General features: G+C 42.6%; 2 non-coding genes and 5 pseudogenes across 2 annotated transcripts; all 7 read right to left on the reverse strand.

Moving 5' to 3' along the window:
- Window positions 1–3,157: 3,157 nt before the first annotated feature.
- Window positions 3,158–3,276, reverse strand: LOC133941256 (5S ribosomal RNA; annotated as a pseudogene).
- Window positions 3,277–3,338: 62 nt separating this feature from the next.
- On the reverse strand, window positions 3,339–3,457 carry LOC133935307 (5S ribosomal RNA). Its single transcript, XR_009913456.1, has one exon. It is a non-coding gene; the product is annotated as a 5S ribosomal RNA (ribosomal RNA).
- A 62-nt stretch (window positions 3,458–3,519) lies between these two features.
- On the reverse strand, window positions 3,520–3,638 carry LOC133941257 (5S ribosomal RNA; annotated as a pseudogene).
- Window positions 3,639–3,700: 62 nt separating this feature from the next.
- On the reverse strand, window positions 3,701–3,819 carry LOC133935308 (5S ribosomal RNA). Its single transcript, XR_009913457.1, has one exon. It is a non-coding gene; the product is annotated as a 5S ribosomal RNA (ribosomal RNA).
- Window positions 3,820–3,881: 62 nt separating this feature from the next.
- On the reverse strand, window positions 3,882–3,990 carry LOC133944163 (5S ribosomal RNA; annotated as a pseudogene).
- Window positions 3,991–4,052: 62 nt separating this feature from the next.
- Window positions 4,053–4,171, reverse strand: LOC133940004 (5S ribosomal RNA; annotated as a pseudogene).
- A 62-nt stretch (window positions 4,172–4,233) lies between these two features.
- Window positions 4,234–4,352, reverse strand: LOC133937605 (5S ribosomal RNA; annotated as a pseudogene).
- Window positions 4,353–20,284: the final 15,932 nt, after the last annotated feature.

Genomic DNA, 20,284 nt, shown 5'->3' on the forward strand with positions numbered 1-20,284 from the left:
GCATCTGAATCAAATAAGGAAGAAAGATAAGAGACAGAATTAAAGCAACATTAATTTTTATGATAAACTTCCAAATGGTTTTCCAGTATAGACAGAGGAGTGCAAACCCATCACCATCACAAGCTGACAACAACACAAAAAGGTGCCAAGATACAATCCTATGCAAAAAAATGACATATTTTGACACATTTGCACATCAAACTTCATCTTAGACAAATGGGGTCTTACATAACTAGGTTTCTTACCTTCAGGTTTCTTCTTGAACTTGTATTTCTTGTTGGAGCGTGCAGCATTGAGGAGAACCTTCTCTTTTACTACATACGTGTAGAAGTCCTTGCAACTGAATGTGAAGTTGCTCTTCATCTGGATTTCTGACTTGATGAGGTTTACCGAACATCTGTTCCTTGTGTCCGTCCAGCATCCTGTCATCAGTGAAAAGACCCTCTCCACTGAAGCATTGGTGATTGGTACACTCAAGAGGAAAGAAGCTAATGCTGTCATGTTTGGTGTGTGTGTGTGCTTGAGTAAGGTGGCCCACTTCTCCCCGACTGGAGCTCCAGACTGCACGATGGCCTTTTGGTGTGGCAGAACGACACAATACTCATCATATAGCGCATCCATGTCCAACTTCTTGATTAGCTGCAGGACCTCTACAGCTTCACAGAGATGGGAGAAGTTGAATGGGCTGTTCTTTAGTGCCAGGCTAGCCAATTTCTTCTGGTAGTTGGAGTCTGAGAAGTCATAGCGCTGCTCCAGGTAGGTGAGAGAGGACTGGTAGAAGTTGCACATGTCCTCTCTGAGCACAGCGGCCTGTCTGTCTCGAAACTGCTGGAGGAGTACATCCGTCTGGGCCCCAAAGAAACCATCACTCTGTCGTAGCTGTAGATTGGTTTTTAGGGTGAACATCGTATTGTAGAGCTCACAGACAGTCCCATCCTCTTGCTCCAGCGCCAGCACAGTGTCGTGGAAAATCTTCAGCGCATTGCTGAGGAAGGACAGGTAAACCTAAAATACGTAAAGAGAGTCAATGATCCTGTGTGCTGGCACTGTTTGCATTATCATCATTTCTCTAATCCCTGTTTCATGTAATAATACTTAGATGAAAAAAAAAGTTGAGTGCAATTAAAATGAATTACCTGTAGATCAAGGGGGTTGCCCTCACCATCCTGGTCATCCTTGAACAGCCGCCATAGTGACTTTGGGCACCCGTCCTCTCCCAATGAGAGAAAGTAGGTCTTGATAGGAGCCCAGCTGTCGTGAAGCCTCTTCACTGCAGGCCATAAGCTCAGCCATCTTGTGGGCACATTTCTAAGCAGGGGCTGGTACTCTATCTCCACAAAGGTGTGAATTGACTTAAGTTCCTCAGTGCGTTTGGCAGATGAGGAGAAGTGGCTAAAGGTCTTGTTGACGACATTTTCAATGTCGATATTTAGCCGATCTCCTGCGTGTTTTGCACTGTTGTGAACAATGTGGGCCACACAGTTTGCCTTCAAAAGGCAATTGTTGTTCTCTTTCAGTTTCTGGTAGACAGAGTTGTATCTCCCGTAATTCACACTAGCATTGTCAGCAGAATACGCAGATATCATGTCTAGTCGCAGTCCGTTTTCCTCCAGCTTGGTGACTATCTGGTTGTGGATTACGGCAGATGTTTCATCACTGTCATCATAGAAATCTAGGACCTTCGTCTGTACTCCCAAGTCTGGCGTCCAGTAACGCACTGACAGTGGGAAGAGCTTGGTGGTCCCATGATTGGAGGCGTCTGAAGCCACTGAGAAGAATGGCGTGTGGGCTGTGGAGACACACACACAGATGGGGTGAATTTAAAAGAGATTCTCTAAAAACAGATTATTATAAAAATTCAAGATATATTATCTATAGAAATATTTATACCTTTCAAAAATTATAGTTGTTTTGTTTGTTCAGTTTGGGAGATAACGAATAGTGAAATGTTGCTCACAATCATGTAAGGATACACAGAGCCTGGTTTCACGAAGGCACGGATGAGCAGCATTATGTTAGCTAAGAATGCAATTTCAGTGAACTGAAGGAAGAGTTGACTTTTAACATACAGCAGAAGATGATTTGCTAACATTAGCTAGCTAACGCTACACAAATAGCTAACACACAACAATGTAACATCCATGAACATAACTACCTTTGGTTGCCTCTCGTTGCTCATTCAGTGGTCTTCAGAGGACTTTCAAGAAATCTTCGACAGAGGCAGGGCCAAGTACATCCGTGACAATGGCTTCTGCCTTCGTCCGACCACAGGCCGTCCTCTTGGCAATGTCAGAGTCTGGATACATCGTTGGGGCTAGCTTTGTGCCACAATCTCCTGCTCGATATGATGTAACGTGTTGGACAGTGTGATACACACTGGTCACCTCTGCAGCAGTCACTTTGTCAGCTAGACAGTCGTTTTTAGGTCGGAGGAAAGCATCCATAGATTTGGATGTCTCTTTCTGTTGGACACGTTTCTTGTGAGTGTCCGTGAGTCTGTGTCGTTTAATATCATATTCCCCTCCATGTCCGATTGAGAAGGACGTTTTGCAAAGGTCACAAAAAGCCCTCTCGGTATCCCCCTGAATACCTGTCAGCCACAAATATTCATTTTCCCAGTCTTTCTTGTACCCACACCTTCTCACCTTCTTTTTAATTGGAGATCGCGATGCCTCAGACTCCGCCATTTTTTGAATTGGAAAGCGCGCATCTAAAAGTTCCTTCCCAGTGTGCATCTGGTATGCGCGTGCGTGCGCTGTCATGACAACAACGAAAAAGTTGACAACAACCTAGTCAGCAGTTCAACTGAGAAGGGGGTGTGGCAACAGTAGCGAGCTGAACTGTCAAGTAATGTTCATTTGGCTGCCTGGGGCTCCAGGATGTAGAGAGCGACCAACCTTTTTTTGAGAAAGCATTGATTTCGCGTGACACGGTCTCGATTTGTGGGACGCATGGTTGGGCTTCAAAACGCTGTGCACGCACGCGGTACGCGGGACGGGTGGTCACCCTACATCCAAGTACTAACCAGGCCCGACCCTGCTTAGCTTCCGAGATCAGACGAGATCGGGCGTATTCAGGTTGGTGTGGCCGTAAGCGAATGAGTCCACCCTCTGACCCTTATTTATACATGTAAATACGTCAGGTAAAAGAAGAAAAAAGCTTGCAGCACCTGGTATTCCCAGGAAGTCTCCCATTCAAGTACTAACCAGAACCAACCCTGCTTAGCTTCAGAGATCAGACGAGATCGGGCGTATTCAGGTTGGTGTGGCCGTAAGCGAGTGAGTCCACCCTCTGAACCTTATTTATACATGTAAATACGTCAGGTAAAAGTGGAAAAAAGCTTACAGCACCTGGTATTCCCAGTCAGTCTACCATCCAAGTACTAACCAGGCCCGACCCTGCTTAGCTTCCGAGATCAGACGAGATCGGTTGTATTCAGGTTGGTGTGGCCGTAAGCGAATGAGTCCACCCTCTGACCCTTATTTATACATGTAAATACGTCAGGTAAAAGAAGAAAAAAGCTTGCAGCACCTGGTATTCCCAGGAAGTCTCCCATTCAAGTACTAACCAGAACCAACCCTGCTTAGCTTCAGAGATCAGACGAGATCGGGCGTATTCAGGTTGGTGTGGCCGTAAGCGAGTGAGTCCACCCTCTGAACCTTATTTATACATGTAAATACGTCAGGTAAAAGTGGAAAAAAGCTTACAGCACCTGGTATTCCCAGTCAGTCTACCATCCAAGTACTAACCAGGCCCGACCCTGCTTAGCTTCCGAGATCAGACGAGATCGGTTGTATTCAGGTTGGTGTGGCCGTAAGCGATGGAGTCAACCCTCTGAACCTTATTTATACATGTTAATACGTCAGGTAAAAGTGGAAAAAAGCGTACAGCACCTGGTATTCCCAGGCAGTCTCCCATCCAAGTACTAACCAGGCCCGACCCTGCTTAGCTTCCGAGATCAGACGAGATCGGGTTGGTGTGGCTGTAAGCGAATGAGTCCACCCTCTGAACCTTATTTATACATGTAAATACGTCAGGTAAGACTGGAAAAAAGCTTACAGCACATGGTATTCCCAGGCACTCTCCCATCCAAGTACTAACCAGGCCCGACCCTGCTTATCTTCCGAGATCAGACGAGATCGGGCGTATTCAGGTTGGTGTGGCCGCAAGCGAATGAGTCCACCCTCTGACCCTTATTTATACATGTAAATACGTCAGTTAAGAGTGGAAAAAGGTTTACTGCACCTGGTATTCCCAGGCAGTCTCCCATCCAAGTACTAACCAGGCCCGACCCTGCTTAGCTTCCGAGATCAGACGAGATCGGGCGTATTCAGGTTGGTGTGGCTGTATGCGAATGAATCCACCCTCTGAACCTTATTTATACATGTATATATGTCAGGTAAAAGTGGAAAAAAGCTTACAGCACCTGGTATTCCCAGGCAGTCTCCCATCCAAGTACTAACCAGGCCCGACCCTGCTTAGCTTCCGTCTCAAATGTTCTTCGCAAAGTCTGGCTGTTCACAGGGGGGAGGTTGTGCTGTTCATGCAGGCGGTCCAGGTCAGCGGTTGGGTTGTTGATTTTCTTCCCCGTTGAGGAGACAAAGAAAAATTCATCACCATCCTTGTCATTCCGTTCATCCCGCTTGCGTTTCCCTTTTGCAGCAAGGTGTTGTGGTCGCACTCTTGTGTAGTACTTTTCAAACCACTCCTCCTCCTGCTTCGACAGGGCAATTCCAACCGCAAAATGTGCTGCATATATGATTGTATGTTCCGCTTCTTGTTTCCGCCCAAGCCATTCGCCGACCTGTAGAAAATGAGGATATGCCATTGATTAGTAAATGGAATGGCTAAACTGTCAAGGGAAATCTATCAATAGAGTGTAGTATATTCTGCTAGTTTTAACCTTAGTATGAACCAGAAATCACATGTTTAAGCATGAGGCCCCCATCTTTACACTCTCAGTAGTTCTTCTATGCATTTCTTGTTAGTTCTCTCCCCTAGGGTATGATCTTTGACCCCTTAAGGGATGAGTGTAGAAAATGGGTTTTCTTCTATTAAGCACGAGGCATGATGTTATGAATTCATCCTTACATTTACATTTCATGTGTTCAAACAGATGTAGTCATGCACCTCTCAACCATGGGATGTGGAATGTTGCCATGGGCGTAGGCAACCCCTATATATATTGTATGTTTGACGCCTGCAAAGCAGGCTTCACTATTGGCGTGTGAATGTCTACGGATTCTAGAGTCCGTCCTGACCTGTGAAGACTTCTGTGTAATAAACTTTAACTATACAAGCAAGTTCTGGGTCTGCGGAGAATTCTTCCTTCAGCATCAACTTCACCATCATCGACCTCTTGGCTGCCCAAGATATACGATAAGAGGACAGTAACACTCACCTTCATGTTCTCCACCACACATGGCCTTTGGCAGTGCTTCAGTATGATGATTGCCTCCAGATAGTACAGCACAAATATGCACTGAGAAGCCGCCAGGGGGGGGGGTAGAGCTGTCACCAAGTTGATTCATGATGTTCAAAAATCCTTCCTCAGCTTTCTCAAAAATGGCCCAGCAGTCACGAGGACTAAGAACATCTTTATCCATTAACATGGCATGCCTCTTGGATACAATCTCTTTGCTCACTTGCTTAGAGAGCATACTCTGCACAGAGCCAATGTAATCCACGAAATCAACACAGTCATTGTAGAGCGCCTTGTCATCCTTTCTCAGATTGGTCAATACAGTGTTGTAATCCAAGAATCTGTAAGGAGGAAGGAGATGGATTTAAGTTAAGTTATGTACATGCAATAGCAAGTATTTATGTGTATAGTGTAAACTGTTGACATCATAATAAAACAAAAGTACCAACCTTTTCAAGCACTTTAGGTACTTGACTGAAGTCTGTGCCGTGTAGTTTGCCTCCGACTGTTTTCTTGTGTAGCTTAAGAGCTTCTCTCTGTCCCTGACAAACTTCAAGGATGGTTCAACAGGGTCGGCATAATAAAGGTACCGAGAAACAGTCTCAACCTGCTGTTTGTACTTCGTATTTTCCATATTGACCCGTAGGTGTTCGGCAAAGCCCTGAAGTAGTGGATGATCTATAGAATGCTTTTCCAGAAACCCCATTTTGTTCACTTTCTTCAATGAGGTTCTGGCCTTGTAAGCTGTTTCCCGGTTACATTGAAACAGTTCACCGCTGCTGGCAGATTCCACGTCAGATGACCCTGCCTCTCCGGATGGCTCACCAGTTTCTGCGACAAACCTTGGATTCCCTTGGGGCAAAGGTGTAGGCTCTCCGGTCACAAACATGTGATGACTTTTCAGCTCCACAATCAGTCTTTCAAGTGGATTTGAAGATGAGACAATGCGGCTAAGAACTTTATAGCTAAAAGCCCGTCTAGTCTTCAGGAGGTCAAACACATCACTCTTGGCCTTTTCTACCACCTCTTCTCTGTCTGATTCTTCTGATTCCTTCATGCATGATTTGCGCAGGTGACAGCTTAGGGATTCTACGGTCTTCATACAAACTGGACAGATGAGCCAGTGTCTGCTTGATTTCCTGGAAAAAGAAAATAAATACATTAATCCAAATGTCATTACAACAAAAGTTGTACAATGGTTACACATGGTAATACATCAGTGGTGTATAAAGTACTTGAATGCCATACTTGAGTGAAAGTACAGATATCGTACCTGGAAGTGACTCCGGTAAAAGTAAAAGTCACCCGTAGGAAAATGACTTGAGTAAAAGTCTTAAAGTAGCTCATATTAAATGTACTTAAGTATCAAAAGTAAAAGTACAAGTACCAAAATTTAAAATGCAAAGTGTTTTTTATAGTGGGCCTATACAGACACAAAACAAAATTGCTCTCCTCAGGATTTATTTCAACTGACTGAAAAATTATAACAAAAAAATACATATACTCTTTTGAACCCCCAGATGCTGAGGTTCAAATAGTAATGGACTAGTGCATCTGAGCTTCTAGGGACAACAAAGAACGAACATAGTAAGCAACAAGTGTCCCTTGTGTCTGCCTAAGACCACTTATAGACCACAGTATAACCGCTAAACAATTCTGTAAATATCACTAAACATGGACCTTTCGTTTTCTAATCAGTAGCAGGAGTGATACACAATACCCCTTGTGATAAGTCAGCAAAAGGAAACAAGTTCTAGGCACAAAAAATAGGATAGTTTTCCTCTTTGGTTAACAACCTGCACAGTGCTAGGAAAAAAAAATCACTGGACACGTCCAGTTTTGAGAATAGATAAGTAGAGAGTACAGAAATTTGTGTTCAGGAAAATAAATACTCAAGTAAAGTACAGATATGTGAAAAATCTACTTAAGTAATTTACCTCCCACCACTTTAATACATGCTATTAAGGAAAACTTTAAATATTTCTTACCCTGGAGCCATTTGTCAAACTGAGATAGGTCAGTGAAGATGAAGCAATAACAATTGGTTTTGTTTGTATCCAGCAGTTGAGGGATGATTCTCCAGTCCAGCAGTTGAGGAAAGGTTCTCCAGAGTGAACTACAGCTGGAAAGCCCAATACTTATACACAGATGAGACAGGGAATGTTGATGGGTGGAGCTACAACAAAATACTGGGTGCTGGTTGGTTAGTGTATGCAATCCACCCTTGAACCCTCAAACAAAGGTGGCCTGCTATTCATATCAAACCTTCTCTTGCATATGTCCATTCTTTCCAGGCTCAAAATTGTTTTTCTGTAAAGTTTCATCAAACAGAGGAATTCATTTTTAAAAGATTATAAATAAGTGTTTCTCTTTGGGGTAGCTTGATAGATATAATTCCTCAGTTCCATTCATATTTCTTGGCTGGAGGAATGTTGTTGGACCGGCGGGCGTGTTGTGCTGTGCTTTTTGTGAAAGGCTGGGTCATTAACAATAACAAAGGATGTGTAACTCACTTCACACTTCTGTCGTGGCAATGACTGTAGGTGAATGACCCTTGGTGAGCACTCAGGGTGGGGTCTGTGTGGCTCACAGTGTTTGATGAAACTTTACAGAAAAAGAGCCTGGAAAGAATGGACATATGCAAGAGAAGGTCTTTCTACCTGAGAGACCATGATCTTTGACAATTGTTTGTTTGTATTCAGAAGATTCTAAAAAAAAAGGTGTTTATTTTAAGGGAATACCAGGCACCCTTTGTTTGAGGGTTCTCTAAAGAATTATCACTTTTATTTGATACGAATAGCAGGCCACCTTTGATTGCACCCAGTATTTTGTTGTAGCTCCACCCATCAACATTCCCTGTCTCATCTGTGTATCAGTATTGGGCTTTCCAGCTGTTTCTGTTTTTATTGTTTCTACCTCAATATTTTATATTTTATTTTATTGTATTGTATTGTATTGTATTGTATTGTATTGTATTGTATTGTATTGTATTGTATTGTATTGTATTGTATTGTATTGTATTTTATTTTATTTTATTTTATTTTATTTTATTTTTTTCAAATGTACCGGCTGCTATGATGACTTCATTTCCCTTCGGGGGTGAATAAAGTAATCTATCTATCTATCTATCTATCTAATTCACTCTGGAGAACCTCCCCTCTACTGCTGGATACAAACAAAACCAATTGTTATTGCTTCATCTTCACTGACCTATCTCAGTTTGACAAATGGCTCCACGGTAAGGAATTTTTAATGTTTTCCTGTTTTATAAATACATGTTTGGAATTATTTATAGCCTGTAGAGTTAAACTAAAAAAAGTTAATCATGCCTTTTCTTTTCTTTTACATGAAAGCTCCAAACAGGCACTATTTGCTATGTCCTGCTTGTTCCAAAACACAAGATATCCTGTCTGTCCATTTGACGAGGGTATGCATGAAAGATGGCTCGAGGGAAGATATACAAGCCATTGTTGAAAATGCCAAGAAAGAAGCAAGCGAGATCCTTAAGGAAGGCAGAATTTTCAATTATTCAGACCTCACTGAAATCATGTCCAATGAAGATTCCAATCCAAAGGTAAGTGGCTTACAGAACGTTATCTTGCTCCTTTTTTTTTTTTGATAAGAATTTTTATATACTGATATTTTCAAATATCTTGTTTTCTTTTTGACAGACTGGTTGAGGAGCTGAAAAATCGCCACATGGTTATACGTGGCATACCCGACTCTCAGGCCAATGCTGAGCCTTTAGCTGCTCAGACACTATCCAATACAGATGCTGAAGCTGGACCATCCACTAGAACGACTTCTAACAATGAAGGGGGTGACATGGCTGACGAGGCCCCTGTTGGCACTCGAACAAGAAAGTTTGCTCAAAAAAGCAAGCAAGAAATGTATGAGAAAGGCCTTAAGGACAGACATCCTATGAGCCACCCACTTCTCAAAGATTTTGCCATGCAAATGAAAAAAGACAAAAAGATTCGAAATTACAAACAGGAGGTAAGGACCAATAAATGTTTAACACTTTTTCTGAGAAACCTTTATACGCATTTATATGAAGCAAAACAGTCATTGCTAGAAGGTCACTGAACATGATGTCTTTTATTTTCAGGTTGAAAACGTCTCTCGGTATCTATATTTTGCTAACAAAGAGAACGTTTCCTTGCAGTTTGTTTATGAGAGAGAAAAAGTCAAAACGTCCCTCACTAAAACCTCTGCTACTCTGAAGAAGAGAACAGAACCATGAGGCACGAGCACTTGAAGCTGAAGCATCATGGGGAGATTTCTAAAGATGGCAGTTGGAGCGAGACAGAACTGCAAGTTTTACTTTTTGTCCTGAAACAAGCGAGAAATATTACAATTATCAACACGTGGAATGGAATAGGAATAGACTGGAATAGTGTTGGGATTTCAAAATCTTCTCTGTGTATCTGTGAGTGAAGAGGGGTATGGAAACAGAACTCTAAACAAATAAAAAAAGGGTGGGGACAGGAGCCTTTATAAGGCCTTTACACAAATTATTAATAATAACCTTTTTCCTCTTAGTGTTTAATTTTGAAATTATCTAGAAATGTATGTGCGTCAAAACGCTGGTCAGTCTCACACCTGTGTGTAGATAAAGGGTCTGAGTGACACTGGTATGGATTAGTTCTTACAGCCGATAGAGCAGAAACACAACATTCTTTACTCAAGGCTAGTTTATGAAACACAACATGGAACTGTCAGGATAGGGAGAGTTGCCTAGCAACTATCAGAGAAGGAGCGTGACGGAGAGCGGCTCCTTGTAACTTCCTGGATTCAGTGACAAGAGGCGTGGGACTACGGCTCTGGACCAACTAGGGAGAACATAATTTATTTGCGGCGACACCCCTCCAATATTTGAACCTATCACATTAAACCTACTGTTATAATTATTAGGAACGCTTTCTGTTCGGCACCATTATTGTCTACCCCTTGCTAACGGATTTAGCCGAGGCTGTGAATGAATGCCGGCTATACCTGTTAGACTTCCATTGCTTCTAAATAAATACATTGCTTCTAAATAAATACTTGGCTCTTCTCATATTTATGATAAATGAACACGGTGACAATAGCAGGGATCATCTACTACACAACTCCAGTGACTGAATCAATCCACGTTGTAAACTAGTATTAGTACTTAAATAAAACCCAGATTCTCCAGTTGCTGTCTAGCAACTATGACTAGTGCTGCTATGACATACAGGGATTTTAGTGTTCATTGTGTCACAGCAATCGTTTGAAATCAAGCATCTCAAAAAAAGGGTCTATTGTTATTCATATGATACAACAGTGATGTATAATATGCCAGTATCATAATTACTCATACAATATGTGTCTGTTTTTCAAGATGAGACGAAGCAGTCTGGAGGACTTTTTACACAAAAGGAGCCAAAATGGTTGAACAGCATCTTGCAGATGATTATCAAGGACATGTGACCACTGGCTGCAGGGGAGGGTCAAAACTCCTAATCTTTCTATCTACACATTTCATCAATTTAACCAACCAGACATTGTTTTAAACGTATCATTCCCTTTAAGGAGTGTTAGTTTGATCAACTCATGTTAGCAGAGCTGAGGCTAGCTAACGTTAGCTTGTGAGCAGCTCCATTCTGTCTTCATACATCGCCACGGTTTCCCCTAACAGTGAGACGATCTCCTCAGCCGCCGCAAATGTACAGAGGCTGTGACTTCACACATCCCCTTCTGTGAGGACAGCTGTATTCCAACACAAGGACTGGTTACCGGCAAAACTCAAGCAGGTTGTTTAGAGAAGGAGGTGGCCCTTAAGAGTGGGGACAAGGATAGGTTCAGACTTGTTTGGCAAGGAGATTAAAGAGGACAAACGACAGTACTTGAAGAAGCTGGAACAACAATGTGCAGCTAACGACTCCTCGTCAGTCTAGAAAGGCCTTCAGGTGATCACCATCTTTAAAACCAAGTCCCCCCCCACTGTGTGGAAGACCTTAAACGTGCAAACGACCTGAATGCTTTCTTTTGCAGATTCGACAGACAATGAACCACATCTAACCCTACCCCGCACTTTTCCTACCCCCCTTCACAGTTATCACACCTCTTCCTCCTACCCTGGACAAAGACACTACCCCCCCCTCCCCACAAAATGGTCCCATATAGCCCCTTCCCGATGTCAGACACAACCCTGTGCATCACACTGACTCTGGTTCACACACATTTTTTTAAATAATAATATTTCATGATTATTAATAATTAGCCAACGTCAAGTCTACTAATAATGCACAACATTAGGAACTAACTGACTTCACCAAAAAACCACTGTATGAGCCAAACCTGTAACTACTGGTGACCCAGAAAGTGAAGCATTCATTGGATCTACCCTCTATAGGTGAAGAACAGAATAAAGCCCTGATGGCAGATATTACAATGGAGGAAAAAGGGAAAGCAATCTCTAGATTAAAGGCTTATAAAGTGCACGGTATGGATGGCTTCCCATCCGAGTGGTACAAGGCCTTTAAGGACCAAATAGTGCCTATGCTTTTTGACTGCTTCAACTATACACTGAAAAATGTGAACCACCAGGTACATGGATGGAGGCAATCATTTTGGTTATTCCTAAGGAGGGGGAGGACAGAAAAGAATGTAGCGCATAAAGGCCAATTTCAGTACTCAATATAGACTACAAGTTGTATGCATCAATACTAGTAAAAAGGTTAGAGCATATAATAGTAGAACTAGTGGATCCACACCAAACTGGCTTTGTGTGTGAAAGGCAGACACAAGATAATATTAGACGGGTGCTACACTTTCATCATGTGAGAATATTGGAGCCACAGTGATTAGTTTAGATGCGGGAAAAGGCATTCGATTCTGATCACTGGAAATATCTGTACTTGGCGTTGAGAAGATTTGGCTTTAAGGATGATTTTATTAACTGTATCAGAACTCTATACTCCTCACCAAACGCCAGAATAAAGATTTATGGACACCTCTCTCCCTTTCCCTTTCTCTTTTTTTCTTAATGAGGGTTGTCTTGTCAATATTCCTATCCCTTCCAGCTTTTCTTAAGGACTTCTTTCCTTGCATGACCTCAGCGGCTGCACTCTCCATCTCTGCGACGGGTATTTGGCCCAAGGTTGTCTTCCTGGTGTAGTTTCTTGGCATGATTGATTTTCTACAATGTTTATGACATTAAAAATAAAAAACATATAATGTAATAGAACACCAGAATATGTTTAAGACTAAACTTAACTTGTGCTCCACAGCATTTGTCCGACTTTACCCCACAGCCACCGTTTCAGAAAAAACATCATCTCTTAGCAATTCAGGCTAATCTTCAGCTAGCATCAATCACATGGTTTTATATGTTGGAAGTTCACCAACATTTATGATACAAGATTTTCCAACCGATTCAATTTGTTTTGACACAACAGTTGACTAAGTTCAAAGCAAGAAAATTTACTTTTACATGCAAAAAACACATTTTTGTGAAATAACATACTGACCCACATTACCCTTCTCTCCCCTAACACTGTGCACCTTCCAATTGAGGCAAATTCTTTCACATTTGCCAATCTTTTTCTCCGAGTCCAGTTGATTTAACTTCTAAGCAAACCCGTTGAAACCATAGACTGTGTTCAGATTAAACTCTTTCAGTGTAAAAGAGCAAAGTGGAGCCGCGGGAGCCTGCTGGGCCCAAAACCCAGAGGTCGATGGATCAAAACCATCCTCTGCTAAAGGAATCCTTTATCCTCTCCCATGTTATCTGTTATGTTTACCTTGTCCTTGCCATCTAAACATGATCTCACTTACTGCTGAAAGTGACTAACTTTGGCTTTTTAAGTTAAAAATGGGACAAAATAGACCCATGAGTTGAAGCCCATAACTTAGCTGATTTTTTTTCTCTTATCTCGAGTAAAGCTCTATACTTCCACAAGGTGTGTGTTTGAAGTTTTGAATGTTCTGACATTTGTGTCTTAGATTTAATAGTCCTATACTCGTCAAAGTGGAATTTACATCTAAAAAACTATTTTTTGTCCGGGTAAATACGAGTTTGTAACGGTAGTTTGGCTGATCTTAACCCGTAAGAGAATTACTCCACCCCCTATACCTTATTCATACATGTGAATACATCAGAGAAAGGTGGACAAAAGCCAACAGCACCTGGTACTCTCAGGCAGTCTCCCATCCAAGTACTAACCAGGACCAACCCTTCTTACCTACCAAGATCAGACGAGATAACTTTATTTACGACACATTGTCAAAATAAATCCTTAACTGTTCAATTATGTGGAGCAGAAAGAGGTTAAAACATTCCATACACACACACTCATTTTTTAAAATATTACACTCAGTCTTTAATGCATTTTGCTCGAAAACAAAGCGTTGTTGTCCTCTGAATTGTTTTTGAAAAATTCCATCAAAACTTTCTGATTCTTGTTCATTGAAATACAAAGGACAGGAAATGATTGAAAAGTTCAAAGTAGTGCAAACTCCTATGATCTTTGGTATCATTTCTTTGGAGTCCACTCTCCTTTGAATACATAATGAATTATAAGTAAGGCGAGGTATGCAATAGAGGGTGAAGAATGTACAGGGTATTTCTTAGGGCTAGAGAAGACAAGGCAGGAGAAAATTTATTTTGAGCCAGTGGAGGGAATGGGAAGGGAAAAATTAGCGGACCTTGTAGGGATAGTGGAAAGAGTTGAATAATTTTATATAGAGTTATATAAGAAAGAAGAGGTAGATGAGGAGAGTAGCAGACAGGTGATGGACAAGATGGAAGATAGACTGAGCGATGAGAATAGAGAGTTGTGCGAAGGACAGATAAGTAATGGAGAGCCAATGACTGGATGTGGCTAATGATTTAACTTTTAAATATCTCGTCCCATCTGCCACATTAGTTCCAGGCCACATCCTCCTCTTTATCAGAGATACTGCCGAGACTCCGCAGCCCTGGAGTTTATCTAATATACTGTCCTTGATATAAAATGGCAGATTCATAAATGATACCACCAGCTCATCATTAACTAGCTCTCTAGCATGCACCATCGTTTCTCCAATTTTAAACCCATACATGAGCCTGTCTTTACCTTTCGGGTGACTCATGGTCATTACATATTTTTTCCCCCGTCCATGTGTCTACACGCCAGCAGCCCTCCACACAGCTCCCTCACGCACCTCATCAGCTCCATTGCTTCGTCCTCGCCTTCCATCTCTACCATTACGGTTAGCTCCCTCTCATTCCCTTGTTTGTGCAGCTCTTGCTCTGCCTTTAACTCCGTGCCTCTCCCGCTATCACCTCCGTGGGCCACCGCGTTTCCACTCACCCGCTCCGTGCTTGCCTCCGCCATTGTCGCGAGGTACACTTCCAAACAGGCTCAGACACCCCCGCACAGTGCGTCACTGCCGTAGGGAGACACACACACACTAGACAAGACAATCACACCCCTAACGTCCGGTTGGATTTACACATAAGAAGAATAGGTAGAAGTAGATAGAGTAGAAGAAAAATCTGGGATGTGGTGGTAGATCTGGTGAAGGGGAGAGCCCAGTGTGCAGCCCTCTTAAATACTGGTCAGCACAGGTGTGCCATATCACTGCTGATTACTAAGGTCTGACTCCGCCTACAGGAACCTGAAACACACACAAGCACAACACCACAGCAGCACAACTCCAGGTTTGTCACACAATATTATGATAAAATTGCACCTTCATTTTTATTTTCTGCACATTTCCCCTGATTCATTTACATGTATAAATAGGTATTGTGGGTGAAATCATTCGCTTACAGATTTACCACGCTGAACACGCCCCTTGAGGTCGTCACAGTGAGATGGCAAGAGCAGTGAAAGAAGCCAAACTTAAGTGTCTATTCAACAAGTAAAATAAGTTTCTACGTCAATGTATTGTCAGTTTTTCGTTTGTTCGAAAAGAAGAGTTTATTATTTTAAACAATCCCCTCGGACAGATCTTGCTGTTTGGGGGAAATTTCGATTTTTTTGTTTAACCTCGAAAGACGGACAGCATGGCAACAAACGAGAAGGAGCAGACAGACGTAAAAACAATCACGGACAGAGCAAGAGGAGGAGATGAAAGAAGTGAAGTGAAGGACGGACAACAAGAGAACAGACAGGAAAATGCCAGTGAGAGGGCACACGGACCAAACACTTCCACCGCTGGTCAAACGAGGCACAGAGGAAAAATAGGTGGAGAGGAGCAACGAGGGGAGAGAACAGGAGGTCTCATTTAGAACCGTTGCGGGGGCTGAAACGTGCGTACGCCACTTCTCACGCAAACGTTGCGTATTTCCACGCAAACTCTGACCCATGCATACGAACGTTTTGGAGAGGGGAAAGTGGCGACACAGACGTGAGGTGGTGAACTGAAGTCAGAGTATTGATCCACTTCATCATTTACAATAAATCAACAGCTTAGTTTTGCTCGAGCGACATGTCTGTTCCACTCGAACCTTTGAATTTAAACATAACTTGCAGCAAATTACGTTTAGATTCCATTAAATTGTGGAGTTACGGAGCCGAGTCATTCATAGGTTTTAATAATATCTTCTAACACTGCGTGTATCATCAAATCCCTGCAGTTTGACTGTGCCATCAGGCTCACGGAGCGCACTGGAGATCACTTACAGGAAATGAAGAAACTTTCCAAATAATATCCCAGAGATATTTCGTTCAGTTATTTCCACCGCTTGCTCCCTTGTTAGCAAACTGACTCCCAGCTCTGCACTTTCCTCCAGCCATCCTCTTGAAAAGTTTCTCCTTAGATGTATGTTAGTTTCCTATGATCTGGTCTGGCTATGATTTGGCCTGAGTCATCAAAGCACACTGTCTGAAGTTATTGTTTGATCTGAATTAAACTGTACAATGTGCAAGGTTTTCTTTATGTAAAAGTTAATTTAAGACAGAAATAGAGTATCAAACGCAAATATAAGCATGTAAATATCAAGTTTTGCTAAGATATCTTGTAATTATTTCAGAGGAGCGTGACTCTGGATCAGTTCAAAGAGCTCCACTTGTTTTCTGAGCTTTCGACCACTTCTCAGGGTCTTCTTTAGTGAACTCAAATAGCTTTGGCCTCATCAGGTGAGCTTAGGTTGTAATGTTGGTCTTGAGATAGTATATTTTAATTATACGCTGAAAAATTTACTTAGTGTTTAAATCATAAAGCTGAGAAAAACATCACCTGGAAAAACCCTCTACTCCCTGTTAGTAAATTTAACATCGTAACTTTCACTCTGTAGGTGTTGCAGTGTCTGATGACAGTTCATCAATACTTTAGTTTAATGACAGACACTGATCAAGTTGATGCAGCTACAGAGCTCATTTGTATGACTCAAACAAGTAGCTGCAATAAAGCAGGAGAAACTTAGCTACTGGAAAACAAAGCTTCTGACAGAACATGGAGGAGAGTTCTTCTGGTAGTGGACTTTACTCAGGTTCACATCATTTGGAGAGCAGCTCCATCTGTTGGCTGCCTGAGGTTACTACAACACAGTATGGTTACATGATGTGAGGCCGGAATTGTCATTTTTCTAAGCAACTGTCACTTTTATATTTAGTAAGGAAAGACACAAGGTAATACGATAAATATAACAACTAAGGCAGACTCTTTAAAAAGTATTGTATATAAAGTAATGACGATATTGCTGAACATCATGTTACATGATGCATGTGTGTAGGTAGGAGTAGGCTACCCCTTCACAGAGTTTAAAGCTATGTTTTATAATATTCAATGTTTTGATATTTACTAACTTCTTAATCTGAACATTGTAAGATGACATCTAATATTGCTCAATCTATCTAGACTCCCTGTAGTTAAGAACTCTGTCTCTACATATTTATGGACAGTGGTGATGAATGATGAGGAAACAGCTCTTTGTGGAAAGACTTGTGTGGCTCTTAAAAGAGCCTTTTACCAGGATGGACATGTTTCACAGTGAGGACAGCTCACTTCTTCTTGGCTGCTGTCTTCTTCGCTTTGGGTTTGGCGACCTTCTTCGCGGGGGACTTCTTGGCAGCAGGCGCCTTTTTCACCACCTTCTTGGGACTCTTGGTGGGCTTCTTGGCCGCTGCTGGTTTAGCCACCTTCTTCGGGGACTTTTTAGCTGCTGCTGGCTTCTTGGCTGCCGCTGACTTGGGCTTTTTAGCCACTGCGGGTTTCTTGGCGGCGGGCTTCTTGGCTTTGGGAGCGGCCTTCTTCACTGCCTCTTTCTTGCTCATCTTGAACGAGCCGGTGGCCCCGGTTCCCTTGGTCTGGACCAGGGTCCCGCTGACAACCAGCTTCTTGATGGTGGTGTTGACGCGGGAATTGTTCTTCTCCACATCGTAGCCTCCGGCAGCCAGAGCCTTCTTGAGGGCGGACACGGACGCGCCACTGCGCTCCTTGGACGCGGACACGGCCTTCACGATGAGCTCACTGACGCTGGGGCCGGCGGTCTTCGGTTTCACAACCTTCTTCTTGGCCGCTTTAACCTTGGCGGCGGCTGGAGCTGGAGCTGGAGCGACTTCTGCCATCTTTCTCTTTGAGTTTAGATCAACGACAAACTATCGGAGTGAGTTACCGGACTGATGGAGAGTCCCTATCAGGAGGTGGTACTTGAACACACCATGAGAACCGTGGAGACTCAATCAAGCCGTGGCTCCCGTGTGCAGTGTGAACGACACTTGTGTTTTCTCTTCACTGATAAACGAGTAAAAACTCAGTGGGTGAGCGGTGCTGGAGGCTGACAGTGAGGAAGCAGGTAGCGGACTTATTTGTCATAATGTTGAAGTCATGAAGAGCTCTGATGCTCTCTGCATTTGGTCTGTGGAGCCTCCGAACACGACCCGTTCACCGCGGTGAGCAGCGCTGCTCAGCGGCTTTTCCCACTAGTTTCTCTCCTAAAATGAGTTCAAAAGCACCACAGCTCCACCAAAACCCGTTTCCTAGCTGCTCCACATGTTTGTTCAGAGACACCGAGTGAAAACAAGCACCTGTTGAGGATCTCTTAGTAATAAAGTCAAGTAATTGTGCAGGAAGCAAACACACCGCTGATGGCCGAGGCTCCTGGTGAAGTTGAGCCAGATTTCCTATCAGAGCCGTGAACGTTTCATCCTGAGGATGCTGGAGAGTCATTATAGAAGTAGGGCTACATTTCATATCCATGTTGAGTTTGATCAAATGTTCATTTTAAGTCATGATAAAATTAATATTGGGGCACATTTGTCTCATTTGACACAAAAAGTCAAAAGTTTATATAAATTATTTTCCAGAAAATGTTTAAGCTTTACTGGGATTTGCTTTTCTCTACTTAGTAAATACCAAGTTGTGCTCATCATATTAACACTAGGATACATGTTTCTGTATATTATGATAATAATTATTTGTGTAAATAATCATTAAACCTGACAAACCATTCTGGAAAACTGTTTGACCAGTTTGTGAGATATCTCTGTTAATCTGTCAATATATGTTACCTATTGATCAATAGATCAAGTCTTCTCAGACTTTTATAGCCAATAACACATTCATATTACAAATGAAGGCCTTAGTGTCAACAAACACTGTGTTTATCCAGAATGTACACACGTGTGCAGTATGTGAAAGTGTTTGTGTAAATTGAAGTGTGTACACATGTCATTTTAACCATTCAAACAGACTTTATTTATTGTGACGACCCTTTCTCACCTGGGCACCAGGTGTCGCTGTTCTTCCGTTCCCAGAGCTACAGGTGGAGTGGGCGTCAGCGACAATCAGAGCACATCTTGGCCAGGTGTGCTCTGCCCTATAAAATACTTGCTAGATTCGTCTTGCGCCACCTACGGGACGAGGTTGGTTCTCCCGGACGCCAGCAGCCTTTTCTGGTTTGTTCTTGGAGACTTTGGTTTGTTGTTTGTTCCATTAATAAATATTCTAATAGAGCCACAGTTCACCCGTGTCGTCTCCCTCCTTGCCACAGTCGTGAGCAAATGGGGGCTCGTCCGGTGCACGCTTTTCCTCCGCGTTTGTGAAAGACTGGATAGGCGGAGAATCGATTTTTGTGAATGAGACCTGTGATCAGGTAATGTGTGAGCGTAGTGTGACGTCCAACACCAAGTCAGCTGTGCGCCTCGTGTTTTTGTGAATGAGCGGTGTAGTTTGTTTGTGTGGGAGATGTTCGGCTAAGTGAACTGACGCTGTTGTGTGTTGGCTTGTTTCTCCGTGTTGCTGTGCCGGGTATTTCCTGGTGTTCCTTATTTTTTTTTGTGTGTGGTGTGAAAGTGGTTCGAGCAGTTGTCTCGGGAGCATGTCCGATGCTGCAGGTGGAGTCGCCAGTTTGCGGGATTCAGTGCATAAATACCCACCACAACTAGCACCTGGGGCCGGTATTTCAAAATGATCCGACAGGATTAATCCACCTGGTTTGGATTAAATCCTGATCAGATCCTAAAAACGGGTATTTCAAAGCAAATCTGATCATGAAGATTCAGATTCAGATTTGGCAATCCAATCCTGCCTTTGATCCGGATTAAGGCTGCTGTTGAGTATTTCAAAACTTAAGTGGGAAATCTGGATCAGTTTGATCCTAAAAATCAGGATCACCCTGATCCCACCTCAGAGGTGGATTTGAGGGAGATTACATGTTAAGATTTGAACTGTTGAAGTGTAACTGCTCCCAAAGTTCTTTGTTTAATACAACTAAGCTTCACTGCTGTTTGATCAATGTTTATTTCCTTTTCACGTTCCTTTTTTTTTTTCTGCAAACATGCACGCTGTTCACTGCAATGCTTTAACAAATCGGCGTCAGAAGTGCAACACAGAATAAACATTACACTACTGCGTGCAAGTGACATTACAAACTCCAATTAACAAGGAATTATGAAGGAAAAACAA

The sequence above is a fragment of the Platichthys flesus genome, chromosome 22 (genome assembly GCF_949316205.1).
Source record: "Platichthys flesus chromosome 22, fPlaFle2.1, whole genome shotgun sequence".
Lineage (NCBI taxonomy): Eukaryota > Metazoa > Chordata > Actinopteri > Pleuronectiformes > Pleuronectidae > Platichthys > Platichthys flesus.